Source organism: Manis javanica, chromosome 9 (genome assembly GCF_040802235.1).
Source record: "Manis javanica isolate MJ-LG chromosome 9, MJ_LKY, whole genome shotgun sequence".
NCBI lineage: Eukaryota > Metazoa > Chordata > Mammalia > Pholidota > Manidae > Manis > Manis javanica.
The window spans coordinates 112,182,135-112,201,570 of record NC_133164.1 but is presented as its reverse complement, the minus strand read 5'-3'; the positions used below and the strand labels follow the sequence as shown (position 1 = coordinate 112,201,570).

The window sequence follows — 19,436 nt, the reverse complement described above, 5'->3', positions numbered from 1 at the left end:
AGGCTGTATCTTGCACTTTCATTTCATTTTCTTTAACAGTGTCCTAAATAGAGCAAAAGTTTTTAATTTTGGTAAAGCCCAGTTTACCAAGTTATTGGGCTTTTTTTAAAAATGTATCTCTTTAATCTCTTATCAGAATCTTTGCCGGATCCAACATATCAAAGATTTTCTCCAATATATTCTAGAAGCTTTATAGTTCTACATTTTACATTTATATAGATATCTACATTATACACATATGTATATATACAATTATATATCTAATAATTCACTTTGAATTAATATTTGTATGAAATATTGAGGTATGTTACATTACATATTGCTATGCAATTGTTCCAGTATTATTTATTCAAAGACTATCTTATCTCAATTGAATTGCTTTTGTAACTTGTGAAAAATCAGCTGATTATATTTTTATAAGTCTGTATCTGGACTTCTATTATCATCTATCTATATATTGTGTATCTTTTGTCCAATAGTACACTTTCTTGATTACTGTGGTTATAGAGTAAGTCCTGAATTCAGGTAGTATGTGTCCACAAACTGTTCTTTTTCAAAATTGTTTTGGCTATTCCATCCCATTTGCTTTTCCAGTATACATTTTACAGTCAACCTGTTGATAGTTTTCTAAAAATCCTATCAGGATTTTTGTTACATTGCATTGAATCTAGAGATCAATTTTAAGAGAATTGAATCTTAATGATATTGAGCCCTTCGATCCATAAAAACGGTTCAATCTCTAAATTTATTTTCATCTTTGAATTCCTTTCATAAGTGCTTGCTTTGTAATTTTTCAGTATACAAATCCACATGTGTTTTTAGATTCATACAAAAGTATTGAATATTTTTTGGTGCTGTATCGTAAAGGGTATTATTTTTTCAAATCTCAAATTTCAGTTATTCACTGCTAGTATATAGAAGTGCAATTACTTTTATATTTTGAGTTGTATATAGTGATCTTGCCAAACTCATGATTTTTAGTTCTAGAAGTTTTCTGTATAGATTTATTAAGCTTTTTTATAGAGACAATGCTTTTATCTGCAAATACAAGGTTTTATTTCTTCCTTTTAAGTCTCTATGTTTTTTAATTATTTTTTTCTTGCCTATGCACTGGCCCATAATTTCAACATGTATCTAAGTAGAGAAAGAGTATTTTGTCTTGTTACTAATCTTAAGAATTAAAGCATTCAGTTTTTTGTTACTGAATACGATGTTAGCTTTAGTTTTTTTTGTGTGTTCTGTCTATCTCATTAGGGAAGTTTTCTTCTATTCATAGTTTTTGGTGAGTTTGTATCATAAATGGATGATAATTTTTTTGTATTTTTCTTGCATCTTCTAGATTATCATAAGGTTTTTCTTTAGTTTGGTGATTAATCAAAAACATGCTAAATAAACTCCATTTGGATTTAACATATTATTCTTTCTATATATTGTTGGATTTGATTTGGTAAAAAAATTTCTTTGAGGACTTTCATATCTTACATTAAGGAGGATTATTTGTAGTTTTCCTGCCTCTTAATGTCTTTGGTTTGATACCAAAGTTCCTCATCTTCTATTTTCTGTGAGAAACTGTAGAATTGGTATTATTTCTTCCTTTACTAATTGGTATAATTCATCAGTAAACCTACTAGACCTGGAGTGTTTTTGTTTTCATTTTTAACTATAAATTTAATTTTTTTAGTGGATAGATGTAGGATTATTCAGATTATCTATTTCTTCTTGAGTGACTTTTTATAGTTGGTTTCTTTAAAAAATATTGGTTCACCTCAACTATACTTTGAATGTTTATGGGCATACAATATCTCCTTATTCTGTCTTTAATGTTCTTGGGGTTCTATAGTGGTGTCCCTTTTCTCATATATTATATTGGTAATTTACTTTCTTTTTATTTTGGCCAGTCTGGCTAGAGGTTTATCAGTTTTACTGATATTTTCAAAGAAATGGCTTTTGGTTTTATTAATTCTTTCTGCTGTCTATATGCTTTCAGTTTCATTGATTTTTGCTTATTTTTACTATTTCTCTTCTTGTTTTGGGCTTAAATTACTCTTCTTTTTGTGGTTTCTAAGCTTTATTAGATTACTGAGTTGAGACCTACCTTCTCTAAATTATGTATTCTTTGCTATACATTTCCTTCAAAGCACTTCTCTAGGTGTATTGCACAATATTTGTATGTTTCATTTTTATTTTCATTTAGTTCAAAATATTTTAAAATTTCCTTTAATATTTCTCTTTTGAATGACAGATTATTTAGAAGTGTGCTGTTTAATTTCCAAATATTTCAGGACTTTCTAGATCTCTTTTTATTGATTTATTTGTATTGATTTTATTGATTTATGTGATCTTATTGCTTTTTCATTTGTTTCTGTTGTGGTCTGAGAACATCCTTGTTCTGATTTCTAGTGTTTTAAATTTGGTGAAAATGGAGTATGGCAGAGAATATGGTCTTAATGAATGTGTGTAAACCTATTTTACTGTAAACCTATCAATGTCTTTGTGTCTAAAGTGAGTTTATTGGAGGTGGCATCATTTATGGTTGTCTTTTTAATCACGTCAGACACTCTATGTCTCCGACCTGTTTGTTTAGGCTCATAATTTGAAATTTGTTTATTGATTTTGTTGTTTTAAAATTTACCAGCTTGCTAGTTGTTTCTATTTGTTCCTTCTTTTCTAATATTCTTTGTTTTTTCCTGTTTTTGTGCTTTCTTAAAGGATAAAGGAGCATTCTTTTTTGATTCCCTTTTATCTACACTATTGAATTACTATTTACCTCTTCCACAATTTTTGGTTATCCTTGAGTTTGTAATATATATCTTTTTAATTAATTAGTTATTTTTCAATAGATAATGGGGAGGCTCTGCATAGGAAATCTCTGTATGTTCCACTTGATTTTGCTGAGAACCTAAAACTGGCTCCATCTGTTAAAACAAAAAGGTGGTGATTAGTTTATTTCATGACACTAGCATATTAGTTATTTCATGTAGCATTTCTGAAGGCACAGTTCAAATAATTTTTACTTCTTAAGCTTCTCATAATTATTTGATACATTCATAATTCCAAAGAACTGTGCATCTCTAAATGTATCTCTTACTTGATTCTTTATAACTGCATCTCTTTAGATTTTACCTCATATATACCCATTTGGATGCCTATTATTCTGACATTGTACTTTCTTCTGGATAACAAAATATGTGGTTTCTCTCCCCTTCTCTCAGCATTAGTCTGTTGTATCCCTTCATAGTTCGGGCTGTCTTTTATTATGCATGTCAGGCTGTCAAATTTTTGAATTTTGAAAATTTGAATTCCCTTTATGAGTTGAAATGGTGGGTAAAGAGTCTAGTTTATTTCTATTTTTTTCTCTTTTTTAAAAATAAGCATGTGTGTACTGTGAGATGAGAAACAAATTTTGTTTCTCACCAAAAGACAGTATCTTATCCTAAAACCCTTCCTTCAAAGGCACTGTTATTTTTTTCTTTAAAGGGTTTTCACCTTTAAATATAGCACAACATGAAGGCTTTACAGATTGATAGGCATCATAGTACCATTCTGGCTAGAATGGAGTACTCTTTCCTCAGGGATTGCCCACTACAGATTTTTCTCCATATTTTTAATGACAGTATATCCTAAAATAGTTACAGCAAGATAACCAAAATCTGTTTCCTCACATGGATTCAGTATTTATATGCTCAGAATTTGATCATTCAAGGGTTTTTTTCTTTGCCTATACATGCTGAAGCTCATGAAACATGATAAACTAGTTGAGTAAAATAAAATATACAACATTCTCATAGACTCTTGCAAATGTCTCCTGTTCCACACAATTATTAAAGCCACATATTTCAAAGTATGTATTTCCTCCTATACACACACAGTCTCTCAAACATATTAAATGATGGTCCAAATACATACTAATTCAGTAGCATACTAAAAGTACTACCACAAATAATATGAGTTACATTTTTGCTAACTCAGAGGTTGAATATAAGGACTCATTTACCCTTAATTCTTTGGAAATCTTCTTAAAATCTAGCAGATTAGGCTGGATATTTGGATTTCTGAATGTAGAAAACTATTACAATTTACAGGAAATTCACCTTATGTGACTCGTCTTTGAAAAGTTCCCACAAAGAAAATGAGACCCAAAAAATGAGTATTATTCGTAAGTATGTGGCTCTTGGGATGAGCCATACTTTTTCCCCATACTAGAGTGGAAAATCTTGTTCAGTTCTGATTTACAATAATGAGTTTAAAAACGATGTCTTAATATGGACAAACTTCTTTATATATTTTATGTCCAACTTTCACAACAACCTTGTAAGGTAGGTAATACTATACCTGTTTTATCTGAGAAGTCATAGAGGATTCCTCTAAGAATTGCAACCCCAAAAGTGTTGACAGTGTTTGATCAATTTCCCTGTACCCCAAGATCCATGGATTTACCAAAAACAATTCCAACCCTCTGCGGCTTCAACAAGAACACTTTATTATCTTAAACTAAGGCTATGACATGTGCTTCAAGCAGAATTTTATCCTGGCTTGTGGTGGCTTGGTAGGCTCTGAGTGTCACCTGGCATTTTCCTGTCGTGGCCATCCATTATCCAGCATTGGGCCTCTGCAGTGCTCACCATAAAAGGGTAGCATCTGGTGTACCGGCAGCCAGCTAAAATAGGAAGCATTTGTCCCTAGCTCTAGTGACCCCTGTAGTTCTGGTGGGTGTTTCCATCTGGGTCACTTTTATAGTTTCTGCTGAACTGGGGAAGTATAGGAGCTGCTACTCAAAAATATCCCATGTGCACCATATTCACAGGTAAGTCTTAGTTTGTCACACAGCCACTCTCCTCATTGTTAGAAATTAAGGAGCGAGTGGCGGTTAAGTCAGCTATTGTCTATACTTCAAACACAAGGATATGTCTTAGATTGGTTTTCCCCAACATAATTGTGGTTGGCATCCAAGGGCAACATGGCAGCTGGTGGAATTATATCCAAAGAATAAACCCTGGTTGTAAGGCCTTTACTTAGACATCCCCTTAGTTCTAAAAACCAGGGCCATTTCCTTTAAAATCAACCTTGTTCTTATTAGTACAAACAGCAGGGAGCATGTGCCATCTAAGAATTTAAAACAGCAAATACCAAGTTAATGTGTGTGTGTGCGCATGTATGCATGTGTTAAGCATTTAAAATAAGTCTTGGAGATTACCTCAATAACACTTTGCTCTTCAATGTCACATAGTAATAAATGTCTAAGCATGGATTACATTTCAGGTATTTCTTCCTCTAAGGTTTAAGTTTCTTTCATTACAAAATTTTGTTTCTGTATAGTGTGATGTTCTGCCTTTGTGTGTTTTTTGTTTTCTCAAAACTACTTTGATGATTATAATGCAATATTGTTGTCTATATTCACTATGTTACATATTAAATCTCTAGGACTTATTTCCTACTGGGAAAGTTAGCTGTTTACATAGTTTTGAGGGTGAATACTTGATCTATGGTCTGATTCTCAATTTTGTTTATCCATGAGTTTTATTTTGCTAAGCATACTCATAATTAATTGGACCCAGGGAATAGAATAGGGCAACTAAACTCACAAAAGGTTTACATAGAATTAAGAATGTCAATTTATTGATTTGTAATGATTAATATAAGTGCAAAGAGTACAGGAAACTTGTGCCAGTTGACCAATTTAGTTTCACCTCTGTAGGAAATTCTATATAGAAAGCCAAATACAACAAGTTACTTAGAGCAAGTTAAGTCAGAGAAAAAGAAGGTAATTAGCTGGTTTTAATGGCTGTGATATCTAAAGTATGCTTTTCTACTGTAGGAATCTTTTTGTCATAAGGACCAGACCTTTGAATCTTTGTGTCAGTATATCTACCCACCGAATAAAAAGGAAACAGTTTAGTTTGATTTGGATAATTTTATAATTTAAGAGTAAGGTGTATATACTGACTGGGAAGAGGACTCTTTAAGAGGAGGGGGGAAGTATCAAGCCTAACTAGTAGACATAGAAAGAGTTAAATCATTAAATTCCAGAAAAATTGCCAGTCAGCCATTGAGGAGAGAAAGGTAAACACAAAAGTGACAGAACCTGGTTACAAAAATCAGAGTGGCAAAAACAGGGTACACACTGGACCAAGAAGGGTTAAAGGCTCTCATCAAAGTTGCATAAGTGTGCTCCACTCAATGGAATTCCAAGAAATAGACCCTTTGCCTTGTGGCATTTACATGATAATAAGAAAAATGTCATGCAAATGAAGTAAACAGTAATCAGGGATAAATCTAAAATTGGTCAGTGAAGTTTCTTTTAGGGAAAGGAAACATATACTTCCAAGACACAAATGCATGGATGTAACTACACTGGGGGAGCTAATGAAGCGGTTGGGTGCCTGCACCTACCGGTAGAATCACCATGAATGTGATTGCTGCAGATGCAGTCTGATATCCGTGCACTGCATTGCAGTCCAAATTTCATGAATGGCATTTCCATTGATATTGTAGTCTTATAAAATGGTAATCAGCTCCTGGTAAAGATCCAAAGAAAGTATAGTCTGTTCTCTGCACAGTAGTTGCATTCTTAGAACCGTCGATGTAAAGTAAACCCATACCAAACATATTTTATGTTTATGCTTAAAGCTATAGATATAGGAACTTATAAACAGGTATCTCATCCTGCGTCCTATGTCCTGTGGCATATCTGACAGTCTTGCAGAAGACTGCAGGGCAATTCTTCAATTGTGCAGGACTGTAAATGCATATCAGGACATTCAGTGCCCCTGGACCCTTATACATTAAATTCCAGGAGTGACTCCTGGATAACCAAACACCCTTTCAGATTTCCAAAGCACTAGAGGTCACAAAAGGGTCACTAAAAACAATTCTTCTAAAGTGAATAAATGCATTATTTGGGGATATATTTTATGGAGCAATTTCAGCATGTTCAGAAGACTGGAATTTTCTTATTTGCCTTATATAACTCATCAGTCTGTGATTTTTTTTCCTGTGATAATTAATATTCATATAGTCAAAACTACAATTAAGGTTTGGTGTAAGCTGTCAATCAGAAACAAATATCAAAAATAGAGAACCTATGTGAGTCAGGAAAATGTGTTTCTTTCTAAATTGTTTAAATAAGAGGAGGTGAGATTGTTATGAACATAAAGGCTTCTTTGCAAGAGGATCTGGGTCAGAGCTAGACTTGAAATATTGAGGTAGGTGCCAATGATATGGAGAGTGGGTATTTGAATAAAACAGAGGATTTTGGGGAAAACACACAGGATTGTCATGAGCATTTTCTGGCAGCTTGAGGACTCAAAGTAACTGCTGTTTTGAGTCTGATTACCAAGAATATGGGTTCTGAGAGGCTGTGTTGTCTCAGCTTGACTTCAGATATGGATGCTTTTTGATGACGCTTTGCCCAGGATTCCTAGTTAACTATGCTTCCCTGTTGCACACAGGGATTAGCAACTATGACCCAGAGCAGGGACCTAAAACTCTTTAGCCTTTAGCCAGAGATACGATGTGCAGCCCAGTGTGCAACAAATACGCCAGATCTTGCTCTTCTGAGTTGCCATCAAACCCAGGGTAAAGGTGAGGAAGCCATTGCCTGTTGCCTTGCTGCAGCTTGGATAGTCATTCACGTGTGAATTAATTTCTTGTCTTTTATTCTTTCTGATTCTTTTCATTGTCTTTACTGCTCATCTCTGTCTTGTCTCACTTAAAATTTTGTTAACAAATCTGAAGTGTTAAGTTTGACTTAGGTAAATAAAAAAGGCCAATACTTTTTCCAGTGGGGTGATCATGCCTCCCCAACCATTTCTTTCCATTTTGGGGCATGGCCTTTCTCCCCATCCCTGACCCCCATTTGTTAGTTAACAGAATTTGCACCGGTTTTAGGTTTTACTTACTCTCCTCCCACAGCCTGGTTCTTGTCAGCCATCCACGATATACAATATTGCAGCTACAAGCTGTTCTCAGCAAATCCACTCAAAATAGCTGAGGAGCAGCTGCTTCTGTGATATTTTCAAAAAAGAAGTTTGTATTTGGTTTCATGGGCAAAGGGTGTTTTGGTCTTGCATAGAAGGAAGCAAACGAAATCCTTCGCCCCAGCTGAAATTCTCTGCCCCTCACCCTCCAGCTCCAATTTCAATGTATGGATAAGTGGGTAGGGAAGTGGAAAGATGGTTCTGGAAGAAGTCTGCATCATTTGCTTAAAGACCGTTCATTTGCCTCTCATATTTTTGCAACTGATATTTACAAGTAAATTAACAAGAGCTAATTTGTGGGTACAGATTAAAGGGGACAAAAAAGCCAATTGAATCCCATTAGCATTTTTTGACTCATTTGTCAGTCACCTAACATAACACTGGTGGGAGCGCTTTAATAATGTGGAGGAAACATATCATTAACGTGTGGCATGCTTCTTCTGCTCTTGAAATTTAAAGGCTTTGAGAAATTTTGGGAGTGGGGCTAAGTATCCTTAAGTTTTTTAGTCTGCTATTATACGTCTCTTCTTTTCCCTTCCCTCTCACACCTCCCCAGGAAGCGTTTGAAAGAACAGTGTGCCTGTCAGGGTTGGAACAGAACAATTAGATGTCAAGGATGCAATTAGTCTAAGATTAGAGTATTAGGGACTCAAAATCATGGCATCTGAGACCAGGCAGCTATGAACTAGTAATTAAGAAACTACTTTCCACTTATTATTTCCTGGAGAAAAAAAAATGTATTTATGTATTTCCTGCAAGATAATGTTTATGTATTTCACTGTACAATTGTGTTTCATCTGAGCAGTTGATGCCATATCTTGATTCTGGAAGAGCTGAAACGGCTCTGTAGATGGAAGATTCCTGGAAAGGAGTGTGTGTCAGCAGCATATCCCATTGCCTCAAAAGTAAATTTTATGCTGCAGATCAAGCAGTGCTACAAATAATCACACTCCTTGTCACACGCTGTGGAATCACATCAAGCCTTATAAATTATTAGAGAATTCACATGGACATCATGTAATACCACGGGAGTTCCATTATGATTTATTGTTAATTAACATCCACTGACTATATTTCAAAGTGCTATTGCTCTGTCACACCACAGGCTGTTATACAAACCGTAAACGCTATCAATATTCCTGCATTTATCTAAGCACCGACTGATTAAAATGTGATTTGTCCCATAATACCTTCTTAGTTTGATATGTGACTTAGATTGCTGACCTAACACTACTTCCATCTCTAGTTGTCATGCAGTCAATTATACGGAGTAACTGCAGGGCTTAAGAGCACAGAGGAGAAGCAGTATTGGAAGGAAAACATTACTACCATAATTTAAAGAGAGAAAAGAAATACTAGGATGAAGAGTGGGGGCTTTTCAGTGCCGATGAAAACAAACTGTCAAGGTTGTTAGTTTCCAGGGACAGATCATAATTCAATCTGCCCCTTACAATTTAGGTGAACAGGAGTGTTTTCAGTTTGAAGAGAACGTCTTCTTGTTTGCCTACTTTTCTCCATCCCCCTCCCCATCTCTCTCTGTCTTTCTCTCCCTCCTTCCTCCCTTTTGTCCACATATGTGTTGGATGCATATTACATGTATTTCCTTAGCTGGCCAAGGAGAAACCAAATTCTTTAGATCTAAGGGCAAGGAATAGGCTCTCTCCCAACTCACACTAGGTTAAATGTCAGTATTTAAAAAAAGCTAACACAACTTAACCTAAGAGTTTGCTTTCACTCTAAAGGGATATGTCAGATACTAGGGTTTCATAGGATGTTGTGACTGAGAATCTCCTTGGAGATTAACCTAGCCTAACCCTCCACCAGGAAAATGAGACCAAGATCATCAGATAATTGGTCAAACACCAAATGTTAGGGCACAAGAGAATCAGGACTGGAGCCCCCATCGCTTAGAACTTAGCCGGCAAATGTTCTTCACTCTTGCACCTGTTTCTATACTTTGCTAGCCTAGAAAACCAGTATAATCACAGGACAGGCTAATTTTCTACTAGATGGCTTAAACGCTTATTTTTCATAAAGCAAAAACTAATGGAGAGGTTAATCTTTGTGTAATAGAAAAGACACAGAATGAGAATAATAGGGGAGGAGACTGAACTTGCTGCATGATTTGGGGTTAAACACTTAGATTTGAGCTGCAAGAGCAATGAGTGTTGCTAAGTCAAATGTGTCCTGTTAGGGGACACAAGTGTGTTCTTGGGGTTTGAGCTCTTTTTCTTGCAGATCAGATGAAGCCCCTTCCCCACAGTGAGAAAACTATCCCACAAAACTGTGTTTCCACATTTAAAGTGTTAAATGTTAAACGTGTACAAATGTTTAAAAGTTAAGGCGTAAAAAGCAATGAATGGCCCTTCGACATTTTCTCAATGTTGAATAACGAAAGTCGTAGCCCTGACTAGGCAGGTGTGGTAAATAAAGAGGACAGAGGTAAATAATTGCGAATGAAGGAATGCTGGGTGCCCCCCATCGAGGAAGCAAGCGGAAGCCCCTTGAGAAGGAAAGGCATCTGATGGCAGTGTCTTTACAGACTCCTTTCTTGGTTTTTGCCAGGTGAAATTCAACACAGAGAGATTTGATTCTTGGTGTGTCAGGGCAACTCCCAAGCCTGTTCAGCAGCCCCAGGACTAAGTGGGGCCCTGCAGCAGATAAAGCCTGCATTGTAATGCCATGGGCTGCCAAGCAAGAGCCTCACTGGTGTCTGTTTGGGTGAAGAGAATCCTCGATTTATAGAAATTTGGAGGAGTTTGAACTGACAAACCTCCCCACACATCAGATGCCCAGGAAGCAGTGCCCAGAATAGAGCCAGGACCCAGTGTGTCGTGTGTGGGATGGTGGACAGGAGAATTTAGACAGAAGGAACAAAGATGGAGCTTCTCAGAGCCCATGAGATTTTGGCTTATAACATACCATTGACAGCTCGGTGCAAGCTTACCATGAATGGCAACTCTTACAACTTTGATGTTAGTTTTTCTTGACATTTTGCTTAAAATGGTATTTTCTTAACATAAAATGTAAACGTTCGTATTGAAGTTTTAAATACTTTTATTTTAACACTTTGGTAATTACAGGGTTTATGTTCTAGAGAAAAAAAAATCAAACCTCACAATTGCATAGTATATTTCCATGTCTCTCTCAGTTAACTGTGTATAGAGAAGGGATTGAAAAATTAGATTTTTATGCTACCCTCAATGGTGCCTCCTGGTGGCAGCTGCCTTAGGCTAATTTCCAAACTGAAATAAAGTAGTCTCTGGGCCCTGTGCTCTGCAAATCCAGCTTATGTGGGGATAACAAATGTCACTCATTATCTTTTTTTTTCATGCAAGCACACAGATACAGCATTTAAATACTAGGCAAGTTTAGAGAAATTCGTTTTTGTTTACTTTTTAAAGGCTGTATGAAGGGCTCAGCTGATTAACAACAAATTGTGATTCATTCCACAAATAATTAGTGAATACTTTTTTATGCCAGAACTGTAACTACTAAGGTGTAATGTATTTCTGTATTTGTGTTATTTTTTAATTCTTTTAAAAATTAATTTCATATCTCAGGAATTATTTTAGGATGAGCTGATAAAATAACAGTATATATTTAAAACATTTCTTTTTTTGCATGTGGGACTTTCTAATAAACTCAAAGATGGCTGGAATTGAAGAACAAAAGGAAGATGAAAGGAACAGTATGGGAGCATTGACAAGATTTCTGCAGAAATGCCATTGTGTTCAGAAGCAGACATCAGCCTCCTGAGTAGCTCAGATCACTTTGCACTCTGAAAATTGAAGGCTTCTCTCTGCTCCCTTCACTGAGAATAATAGTCATTGAGCATAGTTCTAGCTTAAAGCAGAACTTTGGAAAGAACATTTTTCATAGCTTTTTGTCTTCTCCTAAGTAATCACATGGTCTCTTACTGTTAGAAGTCTTCCTAATTAGGAAGGACGTTGGACCAATTGGATAAGGCAGTTTGATGTCTCAGTGATTTTCTTCAAAATCTGGCCTGCAGACTTGGGAGAACTTATTCAGTCTGTATGCAATCTGGGTAATACATTTCCTCAAACTGGGGCAGCCTTTGGGCCGTGAAAAATGGTACGTGAAGGGTAGAGGGAGTTACAGTGCATTTGCACTGATCACCCCCCTCGGAGACAACCCTCCTGGGGAAGCCAGTCAGCCTCTTTGGAATGTCTCTCTTCCTCATGGACTGAATAAGCCATACTGACAGGGGAGTTTCGTTTTTAAAAGAGGTATTAGTTATCATATAAAAAGATAAATCCTGTGCTGAACAAAGAAGCATCTCCAGTCTCAAGGTGATTCCTTCCAGGCCATATCATTTCCTCCACATGTATTGGCCATTTCTTGGAGGAGAGTTTCCCAGTGGCTAGACCAGGCTCCCCTCCCCAGCGCTTGTGTGGTGTTCGGCTCTGTTGCTAACCCCTCTCTTTAGTGGAGCCAGCACTGCACTGGAGAAGTCATAGTCTTCTGATGGCTCTGGAATGCTGATGAACACCCTCCCCAAATGCCTCTGAGCTCTGCTTGTCTAGACACTGACAAGTGACCGCGCTTCCCCAAGGCCACCTCACTTTGGCACAGGAAGAACCGCCACAAAGCAGGAGCTGACCCAAGGTTTTACATGTGGGAGAGTTGCAGAGTTAAGGACTGTGCTAACAATTGTTTCATTCGCCAAAGTCAACACTCAAAAAGTGTTCGTCGAATGAATGAATGAGTGAGTTCAATATCATTGAATCTTTGCAATGAGCTGAATTTTATGGCAGGTTCCAGGAATACAGAATAAAATAAGACAGTTACCGACCTCAGAGGACAGCAACTAAGACACACATAAAAACTCATCATGACGGTGCTGTGACAGATGTGAAAATAGATGCTGAATGTAGAGCCTGAAGAGAGAGAGAAGCCACATACCAAAGTCAGGAAACTGAAAATAGGTGTCTTTAACATAGCATTTCATCTTTTAATTAAGGCCCCTCTAATTCCCCAATATTATTACTTTCAGGTTATTTCCATCATATGACCTTTGGTTGCTTTTGTAGGCTTAACACAGGGGGCTGAAAATAAAATCACGGCTTTAAAATGCATCTTGATGTGACCGTTCTGTACTAGTTTACCAAGTGAAGAAGCATGATTGAACTCAGTTTATTTTCTGTTTTTTTCTGAATTTTTAAAGCTTTAAAAATCACCCAAATTCTATCAGGAAATCTATAATATACATATAAATCTAAAATATTTAACTAAAGGCAGTCATTGTTTTAATCTGATCATTCTTACCCGCTTCCTAATATCCTAGACAATCACTCCTGTACTTTAGTCAGATTTTAAAATGTATTTCCAGAGTTGAGACAGTCTCCAGTGATTATTAAAATTTCCTCTTTACCTGTGGTTCATTGTTATTACCAATCCTACTTTTGTGATTTTGTGCTTCCTGCTGGACTTTAGAATTAAGTTTATCTATTTATTGATTTTTTTCCCAAAGAATGATATTCTGAATTTATTCATGGAAGGTATTGGGTTTTTATTAATTTTTGCTCATGTATTTATTACTTCTGTCCTGCCACTTTCTTTTGGTTTGTTTTGCTTATTTTTTTTTCAAACAGTTTTTTGTGTGGAATACTTAATTTCATTTTTTTTATGTTTCTTCTTACTTAGATTAAAGGCTCTAGATTTTCTTGTCTGCAGAATTTTAGTCATTTCCCATGTCATGTAATTTCCACTTTGGTATCTTTTTTGGCTTTATAGTTAAAAAAAAATCTCAATCATAATATGAATTAGTCACAAGGATGAGAGCACAGCATACAGGATATAGTCAATAATACTGTAATTTCTTTCTACGTTGACAGTAACTACACTAGTTGGGGTGAACATGTAATGATGTAGAATAGAAAAAAGCATTTTTAAACAATTTTTCCCCAAAATTTCAAGTCAAAGTTTTCCTCTCCTTATGTTTGTAACTAATTTACAGTCTTGTTTCATATTAATCATAAATTTTGGACTATCTCACTCCCTTTTATGGAATTTATTGAAAGTTTTCTTGGTGCAATAGTATCTTTTCATATTTAGAAACAATGTCAATGACTTTCATACAAAGGCAAATAAATATCTCCTTTATTAAGAATATTAGTTATATCCATTATTTATTAATACAAATGAAACCACCTCATTCTGTCAACATTTTCAAATGCTTCTGACCTGCTTCTGGCATATTTTTATCAAACTGTACATGGAAATTCTTTGAAAGAATCAAAAGACGACTTGTTAAGACTACCACACTGTATGGAGGGTTTACAAATAAAACTAGAAAGTTTACTCTTCAAATAATTCTGGATAACTGCAGGCTAACAAGAATTAAAAATTACCTTATTCTGAGTTTCACAAGACCTTTACTGTGTTAAATATGAATTGAGTTATCTCTAACAGGAAATTTTGTTATATGAGTTTCTCAAAGTTATTTTGTTATGAAAAGCTGTCTTGTGGAGCATTACAGGTAAAGTGAGATCATTGTATTTCATTGGAGCTTTTTGATAAGGAAATAAACTGTAGGAAGTGAATATTTGTTTCCAAAGGCAATAGCTGCTTATTGACAGAACCAGGTTTGGATCTGATGATCTGACAGTGTGGCCAGGACCATATCAAGTATGCCAATAGGTATATATATTACTAAATGTAATTTTCAAGGTGTTGTTCAACTTCCTAAATTAATACAATTTAGTTTATTTTGGAATTCTGAGAAAAGAGGGTTAGAATAAGATATGAAAATCTGTAATACTTATTTCTATGAATTTGAACAAACTAAAGAAAGATGATAAAGTGCCTTTTAATTAGTTTGTCTTCCCTTCTTCAGATTGTGCTTCAGGAGTCATTCAACATTTTCAAACTGAGGACAGTTGGAGGCATTTTTGTTCCCAATGCCCCTACTTTTGTTTCCCAGATACCCAATAACTACATGAATAAAAAAAAACATGTTATAATGGTCTTTATTTTATTTTACACAATGGAAACAGTAGATGAGGACAGAGTAGATGTCATCTAATTCTTCAATTTTCACTAACCATGATTACTCTGGACTCCACTATTTACCACAAAACCAAATTTTTAGAAGTTGTAAACTCACATGGACAACTAGAAAATGGCAGAAATTGCTTTTGATTACAAGTCAGTTGATATGCGTAAGAATTTTAGACACACCAGCTTCAGGCAAACCCCTCTGCTCTTACTGTTGTTCTGACGTGCCCCCAGGAAGGGTACAGGAAGTTACGGCGTTCATTAAGAAAAGTGCCTTTCAAACATCCCTGGCCTCTAGCCCCAAGTGAGAGGACTGCAAGTCTGCCTGGTTTAGTTGCAAAAGAACAAAGTTTACAAGACAAAGCAAACAACTTTCACAGCAGGTGGCTGCAGCATAGCCTTCAGAAAGCTGCGAAGAATCATTTTTGTCTGTGAAATAAAACATAGTTGCGAGCCATGTTCTTTGCACTTACTGATTCAGTGGAAGGAACCACCTTATGTTTAATTCAAATTGCAGTCCTGACATGGACAGGCATAAAACAATCATGTTTTACAAATCCATTTGTTTAAATGATTCTCTTATTGGCTGTTCACACTGTGCCCTGTGTTACATTATCTCTCACTGCAAGTGCTATTTAAAGAAGTGAGAAGCCTGCAACACATAGGGCTTTAAGCAACAGAGGTAAGACTTAGTAGAAAAAAGGCAAAACAGAGTAGGTGTCATTAATTTCAAGATGGACCCTTGTTTTTTCTTCAGCCCACTTCAATACCTAGTCTCCCTTTCTCTTCCCACTGCTGGGTTTAGGGTGTGCCCATCCATATACACAATTTCGATGGCCATGTCTTTTTTTTCCATTTGAGGTTGAGCTGCACTATGAAAGTGCATGAACTCTTTCAACTGCTTTTCTATCTATTTGGACATCACAGTGCTTTTCAAAACTCTATCTCAATACTTTAGAATCTAAAGTTCTGTGCTAGTGGGGAAAAAACTGCTTGTCAAAAGTTGGCACGATGTTGTAGACTGTAATTCTCTGTAACCCAATTATCCTCACCACTTAAGTTAGCAAATCTTGAAATCGCTAAGAAATTGCAGTAAATTAAGGTTTTGCCCATTTTGTAGAAGTAAAACTGATTTGGTTGCCTCCACAGAAGCTTCTCTGATGGCATTTGTGAAGTTCTACAAGTAAAAAAGAAAAAAGTTCAATAATCTCCCTCAGATTTTAAATACTAGCAAGTCGAAAGTGAATTTGCTTTGATGTGGTTTAAAACTCTAGCCAGAATAGATGGCTGATGCCTGTGCATAGAATTAGAAACCCAGATACAAGAGAGCTGTCAGAGCCTGAAGAGTCTGGTGTAAAGGCCACCAGAGAAGAGACCGCACTGTAGAGAGAAACTGAGTGGCTACTGGGTATGGAATCAGATTGCAGAGGAGCCCACGGCTACTCAGTGCGGTATTTGGTCACTTGTTTGATTTTCCTACCTTTTTTTTGAAATATTATATTTCCTCTTGATTGGCAAAGACATCAGTCCCCTGGAGCCCATTCTACGCCAGAGAAATCCCATACACACAGCTTTCCTGAGGAGAAAAAACAATGGCTTTAGAGTCAGAGAAGGCCAAGTTTGTATCCTGAATCTTCCACTTCCTTAACCGCATACCTTCAGGAAGTGGACAAGCCATAGGAATCTCAGACACACTGAGTTAACACCTCTCTTATGGATTTGCGGTGAGGAGTTAAATAAAATAAGCTTCCAAGTCACCCAGCAGAACGCCTGGTTCATTGACTTCTTTTGTTCCTGAACTTGCAGTTATAAGATGACTAAGTTCTGGGAAACTAAAGTACAGCATGGTGACTTTCATTAACAGTATTGTGCTATTTATACTTGAAAGTGGCTAACAGGGTAGACCTAGAATGTTCTCTCCATAAAAAAAGGTAATTATGTGAAGGGATTGAGGTGATAACTAACCCTACTGTGTCATGGTAATCATTTCACAGTATGTATTAGCAAACATCACATACCTTCAGCTTACAGCATGTTATATGTCAATTATATCTTAGTAAAACTGGAAAAATGTTTGACATAAGAATGACAAATATAATTTTGCCTCAAATAGTTATGAAATCATGTTTAACTTGTAATATCAGACAATAAAGTTTAGAGAATAAAGCCAATCTGAACACTGGGCTTGTTTCTCGGTGACTATCTTAAATAAATGCAGAATTTAGTAAATTATAACATTGCCCCAGAGATATTTCTACTGCATATTTTTGTAATTACCTTTATAGCATTCCATTATATGAAAACTGGCAAATAAGAAATGTGCTACACTAGGTTTTCTTTAATCAAAAAGAGAAAAGGTAGGTCCATGAATATTTTAGAGGATCATTATTTCTCAGGAAATATTTTGCCTATTAATTAAATGGAAGACTAATTCTAATTTTAAAAAAGGATGAGAAAATAAATGACTGGAAAAAGATACTTTTTAATTTACATGAAAAAAATCTCTAATTTTTACTCCCATAGTTAACAAGGTGTATGTATTATTGTTCACCATATTTATCCCATCTAAGAAATTATTCTCATAAAAAATGTAAGTAGCTTTTTCTGTATGAGATTTGATTTTAAAAAATTATTAGCCTTAAATAAAACAAGTAGACTTTGTGAAAACAGAACAAAAGAAAATCATACATATTTTTCATTCTGAATCACATTGCATATTGCCTCCAGGTATGAAAATACCTAAGGAACAACTAAAAATATTAAAGGACATTTCCTGTGATGTAGGTACCATAATGCCCTCACCATCTCATAAACAGATGTGTTGTCGATAAATTTTTACTCAAGCATATTTTTTCCAAATTTGTAATATATGTGTGTTTTGATCAATTAGTTACTAATAACTATTGCCTTGCAAGCTTGAAAAATATTTAATAATTGGAGCCTATATGAGAAAAATTTACTAAATTAAAATTTTAATTTATATCCTTAAAAATGATCTTTGAAGAAGTAAATAGTAAGAGAAAGAAATAATCTGTTACTGGCAACAAATTTAACCTGAAATTCAGTCCCTTTCTTTTTTCACTCTTTCACTGAATACATTATCCTTCAGTTATCTGCAGTACACATTGAGATAATTGTTTTAGGAGATGAAAAAATGAATCAGTTTGTGCCTGTAGTCTAATAGATGAACTAATACATATAAATAAGTATTAAAGACATGAAGAAAAGTTAAAAGCCATTAGAGAGGTAGAGATGTATTCTGTTCATTAGGCAAAACAGTTTAATATTGACATATCATTGTCTCTAGGTGATTACAATTTCGAACACTGAACTCATATTGAAGAACTGCAAAATCATCTCATAACGAGAACACAGTGAGCTGTTTCTGGGCCTCACCAAATCTGTAAGAGGTAGGACATTGAATTGTTTCTTGTTTGAACCTCTCAGCATTTAGATCATTGCATGTATCTTGCACATAAAAGAAATTTAAAACGTGAAAGAAGGAATAAAATGGGACTCTGAGGCAATTAATAAGAGAAGAATGAAGATAATACATATAGTAGCCTTAATTGGCATAATGAGAAAAGATTTGCCATGTTTTCCCCCACTAAAAATTTTCTAAATCATACCTTGCCATTGGACTGTAAATTAAATCCTGGCCTTGATTTTTCAAGGCAACTGAGTTAAAGAAGCCATAGTCTCAGAGTTGGCAAAACAATTCATATGACCTGTAAGACTTGTATATATGTGAATAAGTAGGTTTATACTCTATTATAGTGGATTCACACTTAGGAATTTTTTTCAGGCTGCCTTATGACATAAAAATCATGTTTGACAGCCCATGGTAATACCTTAACTCTTGATGAATATAAGTTTTGTCAGATTGAATATTTGACCAAATATTTTTGAAGTGACTCAAAATTTTAAGTCTGTGATTGCTGTCTTGAAGACAGAGTTGTGATGGGTGTTCATTGTCACTCAGCCAGAAGGTTGTCATTACAATAAATTGACAACGGGAATTGGCTGAGCTCTCGAATGGATGCTTGCTGTTTGGGAAACCTCTCTGTTACCTATCAGCGTCTATCTTGACAGACTCAGAATGAGAGTGAAAAGGATCTTGGCTCTTATAAAGAAGGATGCCCCTTTGAAGTCAAATTTTAAAAGTAACCTGGATAGGAATAACATCAGGCTAAACTCTTTGGTTCCTTAAATTACCTGCCTAACTACAACAAGGCAAATACATGCTACAATATATACCTCTTACCAAGTTTCATTAGTATTTTTTAAGAGAAAATGGGGCACTCGGGTTTTTAGAGGAACATATGCGTAGGATGTAATGAACAAATACAAATAAAATATTTAGAACACTACATGCCCATGTAAGTATTCAGTAGGAAGGGCTACTCATTAGTTGCATACACTTAAAATTTTGTGATTATT

At 35.4% G+C, this 19,436-nt stretch overlaps 1 long non-coding RNA gene across 1 annotated transcript in view; it reads left to right on the top strand.

The window, feature by feature from the left end:
* LOC140843457 (uncharacterized) overlaps positions 1-18,469 on the top strand; it is a 355,326-nt gene extending 336,857 nt beyond the window's left edge. Inside the window, exon 3 of the long non-coding RNA XR_012121254.1 lies at positions 18,304-18,469. This is a non-coding gene — a long non-coding RNA (uncharacterized lncRNA). The remainder of the gene's footprint in view (positions 1-18,303) is intronic.
* The last annotated feature ends 967 nt before the right edge of the window (positions 18,470-19,436 follow it).